Source organism: Phodopus roborovskii, unplaced genomic scaffold (genome assembly GCF_943737965.1).
Source record: "Phodopus roborovskii unplaced genomic scaffold, PHOROB, whole genome shotgun sequence".
In the NCBI taxonomy this organism is placed as follows: Eukaryota; Metazoa; Chordata; class Mammalia; order Rodentia; family Cricetidae; genus Phodopus; species Phodopus roborovskii.
The window spans coordinates 2010052-2020053 of NW_026126424.1; positions in this window are offsets into that span (position 1 = coordinate 2010052).

The window sequence follows — 10002 nt, forward strand, 5'->3', positions numbered from 1 at the left end:
GCAATGTACTTTTCTTTCCAATAGTATTGCCTTTAGCCTCTGGTTCTCGGTCTGTGGAAACTGCAGACACACAGCCTCCAGTCACAGAGCTCCACTGCGCCTTGCTCTCTTGGCCCGGGCCAGGCGAGGTCAGTGACCTGTGCACTGTGTGGTAAGGAGTGGGAAGTGCTGGGTGGGTGTGGGGAGGGCCGAGGGGAAAGGCTGGCTGGTGAGTTTGAAAGTTCAGCATTTTCAGGTTGTGGGAGGGAGTAAGGCATACTGGGTCAGCAGACAGCGAATGTGTCCCCCGTGAACCGTGCTTCTCTCTTCCACTGTGTGGGACTCAGAGCGCCTACTGTTTCTAAAGCCTCGAAGTTTGGGTTTCCTGAGCGCCTGTCCATCGGCACACTCCCCTCTGGCATTACCTAACTTTGATGCCGTAATCAGAGCGCATGAAAGAGAGCATTGTTGCACTCTTTGGGACGCTATGACCACAGCAACCTTGGTACACAATAAATGGACCGATGTATTGGCTAAGCAGAGAAAACCCCGAAGCATCCAGAATGCTAATTCCTTTCACCAGAGTCCATTTGTTAACTTTGTTCTGCACGTGGAAAAAGAAAATGAAATATTATGTCCTTCCTTCCTAGGGTTCTCTTGTTTCAAGCTAGTTAGTCCCATGTTTTTTTCTGGGAGGGGGGAGACATTCATTTGAGTTGTCTGTTCCTTGGAAGCCGTCACTGTGGTAGGCTGAATAATGGCTCCCCAGAGACAGCCTCACTGGGAATCCCCCGAACTGTGAATATTACACTATAAGGCAAAGGTACTTTGCAGATGTGACTGAATTAAGGATTTTGGGATTATCTTGGTTTAACCACCTGGGTCTGGTGTAGTCATGGAAGTACTTGTAAGGTGAGGCAGGGAGGCCAAAGGAGGAGGAACCGGAATGATGGGATGGGAGCTGAAGCAATGACCTTGGGAGATGGAGGGAGTGGACCAGGAGCCAAACTCCTCAGGTGGTCTGTCAGTGCTGGAACAGACCAGGAAACCAATTCTCCCCTCGGGGCCCCACAAGTCAGCAGCCCTGGCGATTCCTTGCTTTTTTAACCCCTTAGGATTCATTTCGGACTTCTGACCTCCAGAACACTCGGAGAACGAAATTAGTGTGGGTGTAAGCTACCAAGTTTGTGATCGTTTGTGACAGGGGCAAAGGAAGCGAACAATCACTGTGCCATTTCCAGGGTCGGGGTTTGGGTGTGTGCTCTGCAGCTGCAGTAGAGACGTCTATACAAGATGCAAATGTGTCTACTCAGGCTTCGCACAAGTCCCCGACTTGTCCAAAGGCCACCACAAGTGACCCTCTTCTCTCTACAGGACTCTTTTGGTGTTGGGGTGTGTGTGTGTGTTGAGACTGGTTTCTCTGTGTAGTCCTGGCTGTCCTGGAACTTACTCTGTAGAAGGCTAGTCTCGAACTCGTGTAGATTCTACCTCCCATCTACCATCCGGTCCCCGAGTGCTGGGATTAAAGGTGTGCACCGCCACACCTGGACACCTGGCTGCTCTGTAACTCGACTTCTGCACCTGTTTTTCTTCTCTCCTTCCTTTGATTCATATTCAAGATGCTGGAGCTTTTTCCACCCGCTGCTCTGTCTAGAAAGGGGGGCTGGCTACTCCCCTGTTTGGTGATCTCGTCCTTTCCCAGCATCTCCTGAACTATGAAGACTTCAGGACTGCCCTGGAGGGAGTTACTTGTTCCCTTGTCAAAGTTCCTATAAAATCTCGATGGCGTGTAGCATGTGCCACCCTGTGTTGCCGCCATGCTGTTCCCATCTGTTCTGGCAGGAGCGGAGACTCTGTAAGGGTCCAATCAGTATTTGCTGAAGGCTTGGATGATCTTTCCATGTCACCCCATCTTGTCTCCAGGTTTCCAGCCCCCTCCTCTCATATCATATGGTGAGCTTTGAAATGGTTTCCCAGGGTTGTTTCTCACTAAACAGGCCTCCATCACATTTCCACCCAGAGAACAAGTTCCAGAGGCATGTCACAGGAGACTCAGGGCATTGGATGCCTAGTTTGAGCGTAACCCTGGAATGTTTGCACACAAATGCAGCAGACCCACTTGGTAATAGTTTTCACAATGAAGATACAAGCATTTCAAAACACGAGAAGTCAAAGAGAACATTTAGCTTTTATTATTATTATTGTTATTGTTATTATTTATTAACTGTTATGAGCATGTTTTCCCACCAGCCTGGTCCCACAGCTGTGCCAGCCCCAAACAACACACAGAGACACTGTATTAGGTATAAAGCTGCTAGCCTGTTACTAGCATTACTTATTGGCTAGCTCTGTCTTAAATATTAACCCATTTCTATCAGTTTAAGTATTTCATGCAGTCTTATCTTACCAGAGAAAGGATCTGGACCTCTGTTCTCTCAAGTCCTACATGTTGCATCTCTTGCTACCTATTCCCGAATCTTCCTTGTCTCCTAGTCCCACCTATCTTGCTCTCCTGTTGGCGAACAGGGCTTTATTCATTAACCAATGTGAGAAACATATTCACAGAATCACATCTCCCATCAATTACCACTATTATTTTCAAGACAGGGTTTCTCTGTGTAGCCCTGGCTGTCCTGGAACTCACTCTGTAGAACAGGATGGCCTCAACTCAGATCTGCCTGCCTCTGCCTCCCCAGTGCTGGAATAAAGTATGCCACCACTGCCCTGTGAACAGAGAGCTTTTAAGTAATGATCTCAAAGTACATTCCAAGGGAAGACATGGAAACCATGGAGGAAGGAGTGTTTTGATCTAGCCCTGGGTACCTTGTTAATTGGTGGTTTACTCCAACCCTCTTTTCTTTAATCCGGTCACTGAGGTTGTCTTGGTATCAATCTTTGTTTCAGTCTCCATTAGCTCCAAAAGGGAAAGCAGAAAGACCAAGAAAGAAATGAGTCTCAAGAGGAAGAAATCAAAAGGGAAAAGTCTATGCTGGGATAGAGCTCAGTTTGTAGAGTTCCCACCTAGCCTGCACAAAGCCCTGGGTTTGATACCTACCACCATAGGAAGCTAGATATGTGTGGGTGTGTCTAATTCCAGGCCTAAGGGATGGAGGAAGGAGGATCAGAGGTTCAAGGTCATCTGTACCTGTAGAGAGAGGTTGAGACAGGCCTGGACTAGAGAACTTGTCTAATAACAAAAGGGAGAATTAAGTCAAAGATTGGATATTATCATGATGAGTTTCCAAATCATATACACAGGTATGGAGTTATACATCCAGGTTTGTGAATCCTAAACTTATAGAGGAAAAAATTAATATAAACTTGACTTGCTAATTTTATAGACATAAATGATCCTGCGAAGCTGGCCTAGGCATCATGTTCCAAGGCTCAAGCTTTACTTCATGATGTACCTTGGGCAGGGCTCCGAATGAGCAGAGATTCTATAGCCCTAGTCCCAGGGCAGGAACTCAAATGGACTTCCATTATTGATACTGTCCATGATGCTCTTTGGATCATGACTTGGCTATTAAGGTCCCTGCAAATGCTTGTGCTCTATTAAAGTTACCAGTTTGGTTGAGTCTCATGTCTCCAAGCAGCGTGACTGGGACAAGAGCATCAATCTGTCTCACCTATAGAATCAGACTCGTTTTCATCAAAAACATTTCTTTTATCTCGTTGGCACTTATGCACGTCTACTTAGAGCTCTGGGGGGAATCCAGACTTGACAATCAGTCCCTTTGAACTATTGAGTTCCCTAGGACTGCACATGTGGGCTTTGGGAGCCTTCTCCAATGAAAGCAGACCCAGTGAGGAGGTATGGGGGGTACACTGACCTCCTCAAGGCAACTCTCAACCAGGGAAGGGGGGGGTTGTGGGATTTGGGATGGGGAGTAGGGAAGTGGGGGTTGGGAGCTGAGAAGTTCTCTACTTTCCCTCCCCCACATCAGCTGAACTCCACAGAGTTCGTTAGACAGTCTCAGTGGTGGTATTCACCCCTTCCTTCCTTCCCAGCCTCACTTTCTTCACCTCGTTCCTTCTGTTTCCTGGGCTTACATCCAAAGCAAACCCTCTGCCCTCGGTCTTTGCTTCAGGATCTGCTTTTGGGTCAGCCCAGACTGTTTAAAACACATGGCTGCTCATTAAGGCAAATCAATGCTCTTGCAACTTGATTATGGGACAGAGAGAAGAAAGGTCTCTACTCTACCATTATTTGGAGTCTCACAGACTGTCTTAATCACCTGGATACTCTTGCTTCTTTTCTCCCTGACTGGCAGCCCCCCATCGCTCTCTCAGGGGGCCACTTCCATTGTCTGCACTCCCTAACTGTAGCCGGGAGACTCGAGATCAGACAGAACAATTGTGAGACAATGTGGTGTGAGCATACCATTGGGTGGGTGTGGGGGGGGGTCACTATTTTATTTCACTCTTGGATCGACTGGCGAAGCTTTGGAAGGACACATGGAAACAATTGAAGGAGAAAGACTTTGTCTTTTTGGAGCAATGCATATTTATTCAAATTATAGTTGGATCCCATCATGATACAGGATTTTAGGGGAAAAAATCTTGGGTTTCATTTTCAAAGCTATAGATTTCTTATACTGTATAGTTTTGGACAGAAACAGAATGACCTAGTTTGAGGGTTCAGTTAGAATTCTGTATTCTTCACAGAACATTTTCCCCACTGAAAAGACAGATTAATTCCTTTGTCTAAGGATCTCCACAGCAGTTCTTGTTAACAGTGGTGAGTGTTCACATTTTCATGTCAAGACAGACCTCTAGGGCATCGCCCACTACTAATGCTTTGGGCTTTCTTTTAGTCTGCCAGGATGCTCTTGTCTTTTTTATTTTTGTTTTCAGCTTCGGATATCCCAGAAAATTCATTAACTTGACCTCCCTTTCAAATTAGCTTCGACAGGACCTCCCTGGTTAGAATACAGAGATTAAATTAACCTTGAGTTGTCGGGTGGACCATGAACTTTGAATGCTGGGAAAGTCTGTGTTCCGTGAAGGGTAGAACAGAAGAACTTGGCCTCTCTGGTGGGTTCCTTTGATCTGAACAGGATGTAAGAGAGCATCAAGCTCCGCATTGCTCCAGTGAGGACTGGTTGTGAGGGGAACCTCTGAATGCCTCTCTAGAAATGGGGGACTCACTGCCTCAACCCTTCCTAGCCAACACAGAGGTCTGAAGCACTGAAGCAGAAATATACTTTGTGAATATACTATGGACTGAATCTCTCAAGTGATGGTATTTGTGAGGACTCTGAGAACTGGGTCTAGATGGAGTCGGGAATGTTGGGCTCCTATGAAGGGATTAGTGCCCTCATAGAAGAGTGTGCCGTTAATGTTGGAGTGAACACAAAGCAAGAATACCGCCATCAGTAAGCAAAGGGAGTGGGGGTGGGGCTCCATCAGGACCATTCCTTGGCTGACCCTCTGATCTTAGACTTCTAGCATCCAGTCAGTTAACTGCTATTAATTCGGCTCCCAACCTGTGGTGTTTTGGCAGCCAGAATCTACATGAAAAGCACCACTAGAGTAGGGAAAGGACTCCAATATTCTCTTCACTTTTCCCTTGGAGCTTTTTGACTTATAATTCTCCTGACAGCTATAGTTCCTGGAATCAAACATATAGGGACGACAGACCAAAATGAAAAAGTTTGGGTTGCTTCCCAAATTTTTATGTTGTCAGTTATGAACTATGTTATCAGTCTGTAAAAACCCTAAGGGAGTGGATTTTCCTCTATATAATTTATACTTCAAACAGTCTGAGTAAAAGAAAAAAAAATCAATGATTGGTAGGTAGTTTTCCAGGACAAAAGTCTGAAATTGTTGGGTTTATCTAATTTAGGAAAGACAGATTTAGACGTAGATTAATGTTTTAAATCTAAATGTCTTTTTTTCATCCTCCCCCTTTATAGTTGTTTTGTATCTTTGTACTTGGCAAAAGGAAAAAAGAAAAGGCCCAGCCTTGGATGTGGGTTGGTGTGCAATGGGTTTTTACCATAATTCCCTAAGGGGGCTATTGACCTGCCCAAGCCTAGTGTTTTTCAAAACTACCGGACTGACCTTTGCAGAAATATGTGTTTATACTTTTAAGTGTGCGGAAGGTACACACAAGAAAATAAGCACACACCTCTATATATACTCTTATCCATCTACTAAGGGTCAATATAAAGTCTTGTAAGTGATACAGACTAAGTAAATAAAAAGGAAACTTTCCTAGTGACTCATAATTTTAAGGTTTACTCTTTGCACAATAAAACTGGGCAATAAATACACAAACTTGCCAATGACTCATAAACCCACCAACTTGGGATTTTATTTTCTTCACTAAGTCATTACCCCCTATTGGAAGCTTCCTTTGACACAAAATCCTTTTTTCCAGTCTTTAACCCCAAATTTATGAAAATATCAGGAAAGTTATATAGGATGATGGTTAAGGATCTAGGTACTTGAAATGAATGTAAAGGGAATCGAAGATGTTCAGGAAGCCAGGTGTGCCGAACATTTGTTTTCACTATTGCGTCTGTAAAAAATACAATCTCCACTCACCAAACAATTCCTTATTTCTCATGGATCCAATTACTGATATGTACATGGATCTACTTTTGAGCTCTTTATCCTGTTCTGCTGGTGAACTGGTCTGTCTTTGTGCTAGGGCAACCCTCTGTTAGTGTCTAGAGCTAAGTCCTGGTTTTTAGTCAGGTATTTTCCATCTTTTTATTTATAAAATACTAAGAATTTTGCTGCATTAGTTACTTTTCCAGTGACTAACAGATTATTCAACAAAAGCTACTGACAGAAAAAAGGAAGCATTTGTTTTGGTTTATGGTTTAAGGGGATACAATCCATCATGGTGGTAAAGTCATGGCTGCAGATTGTGAGGCAGCTATTCACAGGATTCAGAAAGAGATGAATGCCTGAATCTGGTTGGTTCTCTACGTGTCTACTTGTATTTTCAATCTGAGAACTCAACTCATGGGACTGTCCTGCCCACATTTAGAGTAGTTCTTTCTTTCCAGTTAAAACTCTCTAGAAATGCAAATGTGTCTTCTAGGTGATTGTAAATATGGTCAAGTTGAGAAGGAAGATCAAGAACACAAATATATCACTTTAAACGATAACATTGCACACCTGGCCCCTAAAATCTCATGTCCACTCATCTCATAAAGCAATACACATTTAGCTCATTTGTAAAAGCCTCCAAACCCTTAGTAGTTCCAACTCTATTCCAGAGCGCAGAATCCAACAATCTCTTCTGAGCTCCAAAGTAATCTCTCAGCTATGAGCCCTTGTAAAATAAAATCAACTGGTTACATCCTACTAACATACAGTAGCACAGAGTAGATGCTTTAGTTCTCAATCTGAGTGATGTGGGGTTAGCAAAAATAAAATAAAATAAAATAAAATCAGCAAATGTTACCTGTTAGGTTTTACTTGTTGATTCAGTGACAGGAGAAGCTCTAAGTGGCTACTTAGCCGTCTCAACTTTAGTTCAGTGGAACCATTGTTGTGCCCCTTCTCCCCACACAGTAGAAGAGTTATTACCTGGGGGCCCACAGGTGTAGTTATAGGGTGCGGATGTTTTTCTAGTGGATCTTTGGGGTTAATGGTGAGAAGTGCCATTGTAATTATACCTCTTGATATTCACTCCCATGAGTCCTGGCTATGGGAGAAATCGATATCATAATATACTAGTTGCTGACTTAGTCATATACTATACCCTAGAAGGTATTTCTCCTGCTTTGGAAATTGTTGACCTCTAGCTGACGCCATAAGGAAGTCTTCAAAAGTCCATTTCACTGTACTTGCAAGTTAGTTATTTCTAGGTGATGGAGAACAGCGGATGACCAGTGAATTCCATGAGCACAGGCCTTTTCTATACTTCACTTGCTGTGACTAAGTAAATCCTTAGTTATAAATAGTGCATGTAAGAAACCATGCCAATGGTATCCACAGATGATAGTTTTAGTGGAAGAATTGCCGGCAGGAAAGACAGGTCCTAGCCAGAGTAACTGTCTCCTTTAATAAAACAAAGCACTATTATTTGTATAGTTGGAGGAGTGAACTTAATAAATCAACCTGCTACTAGGGGTCTGTCTGGTGCTGTAAGGAACTGTAATACGGTGGCTTAGCATTCAACTCTTAGCATTGCTAGCTATGGCCAGATTGATTTTAGTGAGTAGAAATCCATAATGTTTAGTCCACGCATGAGCCTGTGTCCATGAGCCTACTGGGCAATGATAAGAGGGCCCAAATGATTGGTTTGGAACACTGGATAACTGATGTTTCTAGAAGAGCAATCTGTAATGGTGGAAATTCTTTAAAATATTTTTAATTAAAATTATTTTACAACATATTTTCATGTTTTTTTCCTCTTCCAACTCCTCCCAGGTCATCCTCACCTCTACCCACACAACTTTATGTTTTCCTCTCTTTTATGAAATACCAAAACTAAAACCAAAACCAAAATAAAATAACCCCTTCTCACAAAAACATGAAAATCAAAATAAACAAGCAAAAAAACCAATGAGGAAACAAAACAAACAAACAATAACAACAACAACAAAACCAAAGCAAAATGGAACAGAAGGGCCTCAGAAATTACCACTGAGTTCATCTTGTGTTGGCCAACTACTCCTGGGCATGGGCCCGCCCTGGATGTGATCAATATCCAATGATGTTACACAGGAGAAAACGGACTTTCACTTTGCCAGTGGGTATCAATTGCAGATAGCTTCTTGAGTAGGGATGGGACCATGTCTACTCCCCCTCTCAGTGGACCCTATCTGGCTTGAAACTGTTCAGGTCTTGAACGTGTTGCCTCAATCTTTGAGCTCATGTGTACATCAATCCTATATATGCACTGTGCCTGGAAGACATTGTTTCCTTAGAGGTAGCCAACTGCGTATTTTGCTTTTTCATTTAGAGTAACCCAGAATTCACGTCCTCCTTAAGTATATGTAGCATTAAAAAAAAAAAAAAAAAAAAAAAAAAGCTGACCATGGACTGGGCCATTCAACATGGTTCAACAAATTTCAAAGAGTGATAGCATGTAGAGCATATTACAGTGAGTGAGAAATCAGTTGCCTTGGTAACATAAGACCTTGCTACAGAGGAAGTACAAGTGACCACATAGTAAATTATAACTGACACTTAAGGAATAGATAATGTAAAGGTTTTGTGTTGATCATGCTTTCCTAGCTTGTGGAATACAAGCTGGGCACCCCTGGAGCCTTCTCCTCACACACTCTTCCTTTACTAAGCCAACGTGACAAAAACAAAAGGCACTGTCCCATTCTAGGGCATGATGGCAGAGACTAGAGTCCCTCTTAAAAGCCCAAAGGGTCATATGTGTGTAGACCAGACTTGGACGTCAAGTATCTTTCCATTAGATCCATAGAACTGGAGTTACAGGTAGTTGTGTGTGGATGGAAGTTTTTGTCCCACCCAGTCCTGTAGCTGTTTAGTCCCAAATAAACACATACAGGCTTATATTAATTATAAACTGTTTGGCTGATGGCTTGGGCTTCTTATTGGCTAGCTCTCTCTTAATTATTAATCAATTTCTATTAACCTATATATCTCCATGTGGTATTGGCTTACCAGAGAATGCCTGGGCATCTTACCTTCCTGGTAGCTACATGGCATCTCTGACTCTGCCTACTTCCTTTCTCAATCCCTGTTTGGTTTTCCCATGTGGATAAATCCTGCCAGTTCATTGGCCAAAATAGCTTTATTAATCACCAATAAAAGAAACATCAGAAGGACATCCCCCATCAGATGTGTGCTGCTATGTGAGTGCTGGAAACAAAAACTAGAGTCTTTCACAGAACCTGGAGTTCACCAATTCAGCTAGACTGGCTAGCCAGCGAGTCCTAGTATTCCTTCTGTGTCTACCTCCTCATCACAAGGATTATAGGTGTACACTTGAACCAGGTTTTTTTATTTTTTTACATGGGTCCTGAAATCTGACCTCAGACCTTCATGGGTGTTTTGGCAAGTATTTCACAACAGATCCCT